Consider the following 11,420-nt stretch of genomic DNA (forward strand, 5'->3'; position numbering starts at 1 on the left):
CCCATCTGCTGCTCCACCGCCCAGCATCTGCCGTCCCCTCTCCCCTTCAGTCACTGCTGTCGCCCCATCTGCTGCTCCACCGCCCCAGCATCTGCCGCTCCCCTCTCCCCATCAGTCACTGCTGTCGCCCCATCTGCTGCTCCACCGCCCAGCATCTGCCGCTCCCCTCTCCCCATCAGTCACTGCTGTCGCCCCATCTGCTGCTCCACCCGCCCAGCATCTGCCGCTCCCCTCTCCCCATCAGTCACTGCTGTCGCCCCATCTGCTGCTCCACCGCCCAGCATCTGCCGCTCCCCTCTCCCCATCAGTCACTGCTCTCGCCCCATCTGCTGCTCCACCGCCCAGCATCTGCCGTCCCCTCTCCCCATCAGTCACTGCTGTCGCCCCATCTGCTGCTCCACCGCCCTGCATCTGCCGTCCCCTCTCCCCATCAGTCACTGCTGTCGCCCCATCTGCTGCTCCACCGCCCAGCATCTGCCGTCCCCTCTCCCCATCAGTCACTGCTGTCGCCCCATCTGCTGCTCCACCGCCCAGCATCTGCCGTCCCCTCTCCCCATCAGTCACTGCTGTCGCCCCATCTGCTGCTCCACCGCCCCAGCATCTGCCGCTCCCCTCTCCCCATCAGTCACTGCTGTCGCCCCATCTGCTGCTCCACCGCCCAGCATCTGCCGTCCCCTCTCCCCATCAGTCACTGCTGTCGCCCCATCTGCTGCTCCACCGCCCCAGCATCTGCCGCTCCCCTCTCCCCAACAGTCACTGCTGTCGCCCCATCTGCTGCTCCACCGCCCAGCATCTGCCATCCCCTCTCCCCATCAGTCACTGCTGTCGCCCCATCTGCTGCTCCACCGCCCCAGCATCTGCCGCTCCCCTCTCCCCATCAGTCACTGCTCTCGCCCCATCTGCTGCTCCACCGCCCCAGCATCTGCCGCTCCCCTCTCCCCATCAGTCACTGCTCTCGCCCCATCTGCTGCTCCACCGCCCAGCATCTGCCGCTCCCCTCTCCCCATCAGTCACTGCTCTTGCCCCATCTGCTGCTCCACCGCTCAGCATCTGCCGCTCCCCTCTCCCCATCAGTCACTGCTCTCGCCCCATCTGCTGCTCCACCGCCCCAGCATCTGCCGCTCCCCTCTCCCCATCAGTCACTGCTCTCGCCCCATCTGCCGCTCCACCGCCCCTGCATCTGCCGCTCCACCGCCCCTGCATCTGCCGCTCCACCGCCCCTGCATCTGCCGCTCCACCGCCCCAGCATCTGCCGCTCCACTCTCCCCTGCATCTGCCGCTGCACTCCCCAGCATCTGCCGCTGCACTCCCCAGCATCTGCCGCTGCACTCCCCAGCATCTGCCACTGCGCACTCCCCAGCATCTGCCGCTCCACTCTCCCCAACATCTGCCGCTCCACTCTCCCCTGCATCTGCCGCTCCACTCTCCCCTGCATCTGCCGCTGCACTCCCCAGCATCTGCCGCTGCACTCCCCAGCATCTGCCGCTGCACTCCCCAGCATCTGCCGCTGCACTCCCCAGCATCTGCCGCTCCACTCTCCCCAACATCAGCCGCCACACTCTCCCCATCAGCCGCTCCACCGCCCCTGCATCTGCCGCCGCACTCTCCCAATCAGCCACAGTTCTCTCCCCATCTGCCGCTGCGCCCCTGCATCAGCCACCTCACTCCCCCATCAGCCTCTGCACCCCTGCATCTGCCACCTCACTCCCCCATCAGCCTCTGCGCCCCTGCATCTGCCACCTCACTCCCCAATCAGCCTCTGCGCCCCTGCATCTGCCACCTCACTCCCCAATCAGCCTCTGCGCCCTTGCATCTGCCACCTCACTCCCCCATCAGCCTCTGCCCCCTCCCTTATCTGCTGCCTGCTCTCTCTCATCCCCTTAATCCTCTGCCCCCTCCCCCCCTCCCGGATCTGCTGCAATCCTGCTGCCTAGATGCATTCTGTAAGGTAGCTATCCCCAATCTCACCTCCCACTCCCCTTCCACCCTTCCCCTCGCCCCCCCTTCCTCCGCCACTCCTGCATCCGTTGTGCCCTCACCCATCCTCAACCGCTCCTCCATCCGCCACGCCCTCCCATCCTCCGACGTGCCCTCTCACCAATCCTCCGCCGTGGCCCCTCACCCATCCTCCGCCGCTCCTCTATCCGCCGCGCCCTCTCCCATCCTCCGCTGCGCCCTCACCCATCCTCCGCCGCTCCTGCATCCGTTGCGCCCTCTTCTATCCTCCATCCATCTTTTTTCCATCCCACCTAGTCCCCCCCTTTTTGCAGCACATCCGTGCGTTCGTCCTAATTTTTTTTTCTGTAAACTAAGAGAGAAATACAAATAAACTTAGTTTAGGGCCAGTAAAATTATACTGTAGTAATCATCAACTACAGTATTTTTTACTGAATATTGTAAGGGTCAGCCCAGTGCCACACATGAGAGCGATGCTCGAGTCTCACACCGCATCATCCGGCACGGTCGCTCTCTTCCAGACAGGAGTGTGCGGCTGTGTCGGGTGATGCGATGCGAGATTTGTGCATTGCTCTCACGTGTAGCACTTGCCTTAGTGTCAGTTGCAGGTGCATATATTTTTTTTTTTTTACTGACGTCTGTATTTTTTATTATGCCAAACTAATATTTCTTTGTATTGGGGGGGGGGGTCTAGTTTCCAACATGGGGTCACATGTGGGGGAGCTCCACTGTTTGGGCATATCAGGGGGATCTCCAAACGCGACATGGTGCGGCTAACGATTCCAGCTAATTTTCCATTTAAAAAGTCAAATGACGCTCCTTCCCTCTGGAGCTCTGCCGTGCGCCCAAACAGTGTTTTTCTGCCACATATGAGGTATCAGCGTACAAATTGCCCAACAAATTTTGCGGTCCACTTTATCCTGTTACCCCTGTACAAATTAAAAAATGGAGCCTAAAATAACATTTTGTGGAAAAAAAAAAGTACTTTTTTGTTTTTATGCCTCAATGTATGAAGCATGTGAGGGTTCAAAGTGCTCATTACCCATGTAGATTTATGCCATGGGGGTTTAGTTTCCAAAATGAGGTCATTTGTGGGGGAGCTCCATTGTTTAGGCACCTCAGGGGGTCTCCAAACGCAACATGGCGTACGCTAATAATTCCAACCAATTTTGCTGTGAAATGGCGCTCCTTCTCTTCTGAGCCCCGCTGTGTGCCCAGACAATTACTTTCCACCACATATGAGGTATCTGTGTACTCAGGAGAAATTGCACAATACATTGTATGGTGCATTTTTTCCTGATACCCTTGTGGAAAAAAAAGCTACCTGGTTGAAATAACAATTTCATGGTAAAAAAAAAAAATATATATTTTCACGGCTGAACGTTCTTAACTTTTGTGAAGCCTCCAGGGGTTCAAAGTGTTCAGTAAACATCTAGATAAATTCAATGAGGGGTCTAGTTTCCAAAATGGGGTCACTTGTGGGGGAGCTCCATTGTTTAGGCACCTCAGGGGGTCTCCAAACACAACATGGCATCCACTAACGATTCCAGACAATTTTGCGTTTGAAAAGTCAATTGTCGCACCTTGCCTTCCGAGCCCTGCTGTGCGCCCAAACATTTGATTTCCACCACATATGAGGTATCTGTGTACTCAGGAGAAAATGCACAATACATTTTATGTTGCAATTTTTCCTGCTACCCTTGTGAAAAAAAAGCTACCTGGTTGAAGTAACAATTTCGTGGTAATTTTTTTTTTTTTATTTTCATTGCTCAAAGTTATTAACTTTTGTGAAGCCCCCAGAGGTTCAAAGTGCTCAATAAACATCTAGATAAATTCCATGAGGGGTCTAGTTTCCAAAATGGGGTCACTTGTGGGGGAGCTCCATTGTTTAGGAACCTCAGGGGGTCTCCAAACGCAACATCACATCTGCTAATTATTCCAGACAATTTTGCTTTCAAAAATTCAAATGATGCTCCTTCTCTTCCGAGCCTTGCCGTGCGCCAAAACAATTGATTTCCCCCACATATGAGATATCGGTGTACTCAGGAGAAATTGCACAATTAATTTTATGGTGCATTTTTCCTGATACCCTTGTGAAAATGCTAAATTTTATGGCTAAAGTAACATTTTTGTGTAAAAAAGTAAAATTTTCATTTTTTCCTTCCACATTTCTTTGGTTGCTGTAAAGCTCCTAAAGGGTTAATAAACTTCTTAGATGTGGTTTTGAGCAGTGTGAGGAGTGCAGATTTTAGAATGGGGTCACTTTTGGGTATTTTCTGTCACCTAGGCCTCTCAAAGTCACTCCAAATGTGATGTGGTACCTAAAAAATTTTTTTTGTAAATTTTGTTGGAAAAATGAAAAATTGCTGATGAACTTTGACCCCTTCTAACTTCCTAACGGAAAAAAATTTTGTTTCGAAAATTGCGCTGATGTAAAGTAGACAAGTGGGAAATGTTACATAGTAACTATTTTGTGTGACATATCTCACAGATTTATGGGCATAAAATTTCAAATTTTGAAAATTGCGAAATTTTCAAAATGTTCGCCAAATTTCCAAACTTTTCACACATAAACGCAAAAAGAATCGGCCTAAATTTACCATTGACATGAAGTACAATATGTCACGAAAAAACAATCTCAGAATCGCCAGGATCCGTTGAAGCGTTCCAGAGTTATAACCTGTCAAAGTGACACTGGTCAGAAATGTAAAAAATGGCCGGGTCTTTAAGGTGAAAACAGGCTGGGGGCTGAAGGGGTTAAACTCAAAAATATTCCAAAAAACCCCCCAAAATGTATCACTTAATAACAAAATATACGAAGTATGCTCCTAGTGGTACCAAGTCACGTTCTTGGGGCTAAAAGCTGTTATAACTCAGTTTGACTTAAAATAACAACAATTATGTATAAAATATACATTTTGAAGAACAACATTAGCTTTCTTTTGAGATATTAAGCGTGTTTTTATTATTTACCGTTCTGAAGTTGTGGCTCCATATGTCAGCTTTTTGGCCAAAAATTTGGATTTTTTCAAACTTTGAGCAACGAGCAGCACAGGTTAACGTTGTTTGATCGAGCTCAAATTTTGGCTATCTCAATATCTGGAAAGGGGAATCGTTTTGTGGACGAACAAGATTCCGACAGTCCCCCCCCCCCCCTATGAGATCCGGTCACCCTAGTGCACATAGCCTAACAGTTCAATTATTTTGGTCAAAGGAATTGTATGAGAGTTTATTTTTTGCATGGTCAGCTCATGTATTCATTAATACCATTTTGGAGTAGGTTCCACTCCTCCTGGGTTACAAATACTGAGGTAAAAAACTCACCAAATACTCAAAGTGTGTACTTGGCCAAATATTGGTATTAACAATACAGATTAACCCTACCTTAAAGGGGTTTACTTCCCCTCATTGGTCTAGTGGTAGGATTCTCGCCTGAAGTGGTCCAGGATTCGACTCCTGGCCAGAGTCCATGGAGCTCTGTTGGGTTGTGGCCAACTAAAGGGGTTATCTGAAGTTGTTAAAGGGATTAAATTAACTTTAGCTTATACTAAAAATCCTCTGTTTTCGAAGACAGAGGTATTTTCCATTTTTTTTTAGTGTACAGCTCATTGTCTAACATCTCAGAGAGTGGGGTTACTTAGATAAGGAGAGACCGATGTGTGCAGGTTATGTATTTTAGAGCCTACTCGTGTTGCTCTCAACCTGGCCAGATCGCCGGATGCCACCACGCTCAATCCTCTTTTGCTTCTCCATGAGGTAAAGTTGCCTCTGCCTAGAGAAGGACTCCATTTGGACCAGCGCTGCTGGTCTGAACTGTCAATCACCATCAGCGCACCACCACTTGTCATGAAGAAGCTCCTGGACATAGAGCGTTCAACAACCATTTAAGCCTAAGAAATGTTTACATAAAATTAATTTACCTTTTTATGTTTAGATGTTTATTGTTAAAAAAAATTCACTTGGTTTCTCTGGAAACTGACAATAATTTAGCCTGACCTTGCTGTCAATTGACTTCATTAGCTACCTGCAGTGCCAATATAATACTAGCTAAGTGCTGACCATTTACATGTGACAACTGTACAAATTAGATATTTTATATGTAAATTTTAACTTCTAGTCAAGAATAAATACTTATTTTGTTGTTGCTCATTTTGTTAATTTACACTAGGAATCGATTGGCTGAGAAACATAGGCCTCATCATGATAATGTATATGTATAAGGTGACATATTTGTAGATACCAGAATGGAAACTGATGATTTCTTCTGTTACAAGTACCTAAGGAGTATTCTGTACAGGAGGAAAGCAGAAGAATTACTTCATAGTACACCTGGGAGAGACTAAAGGCCCCGTCACACACAGAGATAAATCTTTGGCAGATGTGTGGTTGCAGTGAAATCATGGACATATTGTTCCATTTGTACACAGCCACAAACCTGGCACTGATTGTCCACAATTTCACTGCAACCACAGATCTGCCGCAGATTTATCTCTGTGTGTGACAGGCCCTTAATTCCAATGTGGTATTGTATAATGTTCTCTTCTAGGCCCGAGGCTGTAGAAAGGAATGTACAGGAAATAAATTGGATCAGAATTCCTTGTATAGTTTCCATCTGCAGTCAATCACTTGGATTAGCTCCAAATTACTTTTAGATATATGAACTATATAAATACAGGCAGTCAATAAACGGTTAATAGAACAGTTTTCTGTGTCAGTAGGTGATGAGCCTGTCCTGACAGATATCTCCCACAGGTAAATACATGCTAGGATTCCATTTGGGCCTATGAAATACCCCAGGCCCTGGGCGTATGACCTCTACTCATAAAACATAGGAAAGGGATAGTAAGGTAATAGATCATTTAAAGGGAGCTGCAATGCGTCTCGGCTTACTAAAGACAATAACTAGACAAAGTGCTGTCACTTTAAGAGTGAATTCACCTACATGACGCAGCTTTCAACAATCTTAAGGAACCTAATAGCTTCAAAACAAAAATCCTTATAAAAATCCTAAGTATCATAAATACAGATTATTATTATAGCGCCATTTATTTCATGGCACTTTACATGTGTAAACATAGTCATCACGGTGGTTAATAAAGTGAGTTATCCCATTGAAGAACATTATATTTAGCTTCTTCACAACATACAAAAAAACAATAGATTGTATTCAACAGTATCAACTTTAGGTTCAATGTCACTGGAATATGTTTTATGAAGAATATGGGGATAGAGTGCATTCGCCTTTTGTTATACCATTCCATTGCCTATATGGTATCTTCAGTCGAAACCAGTTTACATACACTATCTAAAAAGACACATATGCCTGTATTTCTCACTATCTAATATGAAATCAGAATAAACCTTTCCCATTTTTGGTCAATTAGTATTACCAAAATTATTTATATTTAATGCCAGAATAATGAGAGAGAGAGAGAGAATGTGTTAAGGCATTTTTATTACTTTCTGCAGACAAAAGTTTACATACACTAAGAGTACTACCCCTTTAAACAATATGGGACAGCTCATATGATGATGTCATGTCTTTGGAAGCTTCTGATAGGTTTATTGGCAACATTTGATTTAAATAGAGACACACCTGTGGATGTATTTTAATACACACCTGAAACACACTGCTTCTTTGTGTAGCATCAAATGAAAGTCAAAAGAAGTCAGCCAAGATCTCAGGAAGAGAATTGTTGACTTGCAAAAGTGTGGTTCATCCTTGGGTGCAATTTCCAGATACCTGAAAGTGCCTTGTTCATCTGTATAAACAATTATACACAAGTACAAACAAGTTGGGAATGCCCAGCCATTATACCGCTGAGAAAGGAGACAGGTTCTGTATACCAGAAATGAATGTGCTTTGGTCAGATATGTGCATATCAACTCAAGAACAAAAGCAATAGACCTTGTGAAGATCCTGGCGAAAGCTGGTAAGATTGTGCCATTATTCACAGGGAAATGAGTACTGTACCAATATGGGATGAAAGGCCACTCTGCCAGGTAGAAGCTATTACTCCAAAAGAAACATGAAAAAGCCAGATTAATGTTTGCAAATGCACACGGGGCAAAGACCTTAATTTTTGGAGATATGACCTGTGGTCTGACGAAATTAAAATTGAACTGTTTGGCCATAATGACCATCGTTACATTTGGAGGAAAAAGAGAGAAGCTTTGAAGCCTAAGAACACCATCCCACCTGTGAAACACGGGGATGGCAGCATCATCTTGTGGTGTTGTTTTGCTGTAGGATGAACTGGTGCACTTCACAAAATAGATGGCATCATGAGGAAAGAATATTATACTGAAGCAACATCTCAAGATATCAACAAGAAACTTAAAGCTTGGGTGGAATTGAGTCTTCCAAATGGTCAGTGACTCGAAGCATACTGCCAAACTGGTTACAAAGTGACTTAAGGAGAACAAAATCAATGTTTTGTAGTGGCCATCACAAAACCCTCATCTCAATCCTATTGAAAATGTATGGGCAAAGCTGAAAAGGCAGGTGTGAGCAAGGTGACCTGCAAACATGGCTCAGTTACACCAGTTCTGTCAGGAGGAATGAGCCCAAATTCCAATCAACTATTGTGAGAAGCTTGTAGTAGGATATCTAAAATGTTTGACCCAAGTCGTACAGTTTAAGTGCAATGGTACCAAATACTAATGAAATGTAAGTAAACTTTTGACTTTGCAGAAAGTAATAAAAATGCCTTAAAACATTCTCTCTCATTATTCTGGCATTTGGAAAATATGAATAATTTTGGATCCTAATTGACCTAAAATGGGAGAGGTTTATTCTGATTTCATGTCAGATAGTGGGAAATACATGCAGATGTGTCTTTTAAGTATGTGTATGTAAACGTCTAGTTTCTCTGTATATATTATAAATACTGCATATTGACAATTTGGTCAGTCAAGTCCATTTTATTGATGCAGTATACTTTGTCTGGCACAAATTTACAATGAGATATGATTTAGTTGATTATATTAATTTGCACTAACACATAAATCACAAAAGTTATTGTCAAACCTTACATCCAGGTAATGTATAATATACCATGCTACCTTCGCACTGTCATAAACTTCCTATAAAACACTACTGAGTATACAGTAACATTGATGATCACGAGTGTAAAGCGCTGTGTAATTAATAGTGCTATATAAATGAGTACAATAAGTAAATACATAAATAGTGATATAGGCAAGGAGAGGTTAGGAAAGTCCTGCGATGGCTATTGGGCTCTGAGACTGAAGGATATCGCATATCTTGACTCTACTCCCTCCCTTTACTTGCAGGCATCCAACAAACTGCAGAAGTTTTAAGGTTTCCTAAAATTCATTGAGTTGGCAGGTCTGATGTAATTATTTTAACAGAGGCTGTTTCCATAGGAGGATCTCCAGTAAGAGGCACATGAAAAGGCTAGTCTGCTATACCAATTACCATTAGCATTGACGAAAAGAAAATGCTCTTTGTCTAACCAAACCTAACAGGATGATATAATTCTGTTGTAAAACATAGTAATGCAACCGCACATACATACATTGTATTATATAGAGATTTTTGGAAACAATACATTGTTGGTGGATACACAGAAAATGGGAAGTGTTACCATTTGCAGTAAACATTGTGCAGTAGTTATATTATATTAAAGTATTGTATAGCAAAACAGTTGAAGAATTATGAATTGTGAATGAGTGAGAAAAGTAACCTTGGCATTTCATATACAACATAGTAATACTGAAAATGCTTCTGTGTCAGAAGTCACGCTCAATGCATGCCAATGTCAGAAAGTCATCATAAACTAAGGGTTTTCCCTGATGCTGCTTTGTGTCTGGTGTCTTGAGGTTTAACATCCACAACCCAGTCGTGAGATGCTGCCAAGGACAAGTGTGACCGCCAACCCCTCCGGTCACTAGTCCAGAGACGCTATTCACACTCACCGTTCTGTGGCGTTGACCTCCCTCAGATACTGGATTTTGGATCCATGTTGCAAAAAAAAAGTTTGAAACTGAGCGATAGTTCCCCTCTGTGCAGCTCTGAGAGTCAGTTTTCCCTTCCCCTCCTGTCTCCTCCTCCTTTCTGAAACTTATTTTCCTCCCCTCTTCTTCCAGACTCTCATCCCCCTCCTCATCTCACTATCTTAGAATCTGTCCATCTGGTTCTCTGTTTTCTTTTATCTTTGATTCCAGTGTTTTCGCTAGTAGTCCTTCACTTCTACCAGTTTGTTCTATGTCTCCAAGGACAATATAAGATAATTTTTCATTTTTCACTGTGTGGAGTAAAATATATGTGAGAACAGTGTATAAGACTGCAAAAAGGACTAAATAACCCAAACAAAAATATTGTGCATACAGTGCCTAATATAAGATGTATGTCAATTGCAATCATGGTTTTTACTTTGGTGTCAGGTGTTAATAAAATTCTTGATCTTGATAAGTACTAATTTTGATATCTGGTGATGCCATACTGTGTGTGCTGCTAGGAAAGCCCATAAAATGCCTATAAACATTAGATATTTATCTGCAGGTTGTTGGCAGAGGAAGTTTACTTTAGCGAATATTACAATACCAATCAATAATTTGGACACAGTGGTTTTTACTTGTTTTTTTTTGGAATGTACAATGAAAATTTAGACTGATGCTAACATAACCACATAAGTGAACACATGAAAACAAGCAGTTAAAGCACTACTCTAGCGGGAGGTTTTTTTGCAGTGATGGAGGGGTGCTTTAAACCTAAGTCCCCTGCCCCCGATTTTATACTTACCCTCCAGCGTGTGTTTCATCACAAGCTCTCAATACAAGTCCAAGAGAGCCAGAAAAAGTCTCTCATATAATATGTATTGTGATATTCAGCGTGCTCCATGAAACACTGACGAGCAGGTCTGGCTATCAACATACCTCCGCTCATGGATGTGTCTCATATTGTTAAAATGGTGTCTGTTTGTTTCACACATGGTCAGTGTGTGAAGGTGTCGCGGGCGGAGGAGGGGACGCTGCGCTCTCCCACTGCTCGGGTCCGGCTGCTGCTCGGTGGTGGCTCGAGCGGTGGGCCGGATCTCGGGGACTCGAGCGGCGTTCCTCGCCCGTGAGTGAAAAGGGGCTTTGATTGTGGGGATTTGATATTGTCCGTGACGCCACCCACGGTTGTGGTGAGATTGGTGACACCACCGCTGCTCTGGACGGGGATCCCGGGAGCGATGGCAGGGAGCAGCCTGGATGTTAGTTCTCCCCTCCGTGGGTAGGGGGTTGGTTGTCCCGGGGCCCGGTGATGGGGTAGGGATGGACGGCAGGCAGGTTACGGGGCCTGGCGAGGTGCAGGGTCGCGGGGGCAGCGCTGTGCCGCACGGCACGGTGGTACTCACTCAGCCAATGATGTACACAAAGTCTCCGGCAAAACAAACGGCTGGATGGATGGGTCCCACAGACGGCTGCGGTGTTTTTCCCCTGACCCCAGGTTGGTA

At 45.1% G+C, this 11,420-nt stretch overlaps 1 protein-coding gene across 4 annotated transcripts in view; it reads right to left on the reverse strand.

Moving 5' to 3' along the window:
- The window catches only part of COL16A1 (collagen type XVI alpha 1 chain), a 345,470-nt gene extending 335,457 nt beyond the window's left edge, over positions 1-10,013 (reverse strand). For all 4 annotated transcript variants that reach the window (XM_075336132.1, XM_075336133.1, XM_075336131.1 and 1 more), the window contains exon 1: positions 9,898-10,013. The gene's annotated coding sequence lies outside the window, so the exon portion shown is untranslated. The remainder of the gene's footprint in view (positions 1-9,897) is intronic.
- Positions 10,014-11,420: the final 1,407 nt, after the last annotated feature.

The sequence above is a fragment of the Anomaloglossus baeobatrachus genome, chromosome 2 (genome assembly GCF_048569485.1).
Source record: "Anomaloglossus baeobatrachus isolate aAnoBae1 chromosome 2, aAnoBae1.hap1, whole genome shotgun sequence".
In the NCBI taxonomy this organism is placed as follows: Eukaryota; Metazoa; Chordata; class Amphibia; order Anura; family Aromobatidae; genus Anomaloglossus; species Anomaloglossus baeobatrachus.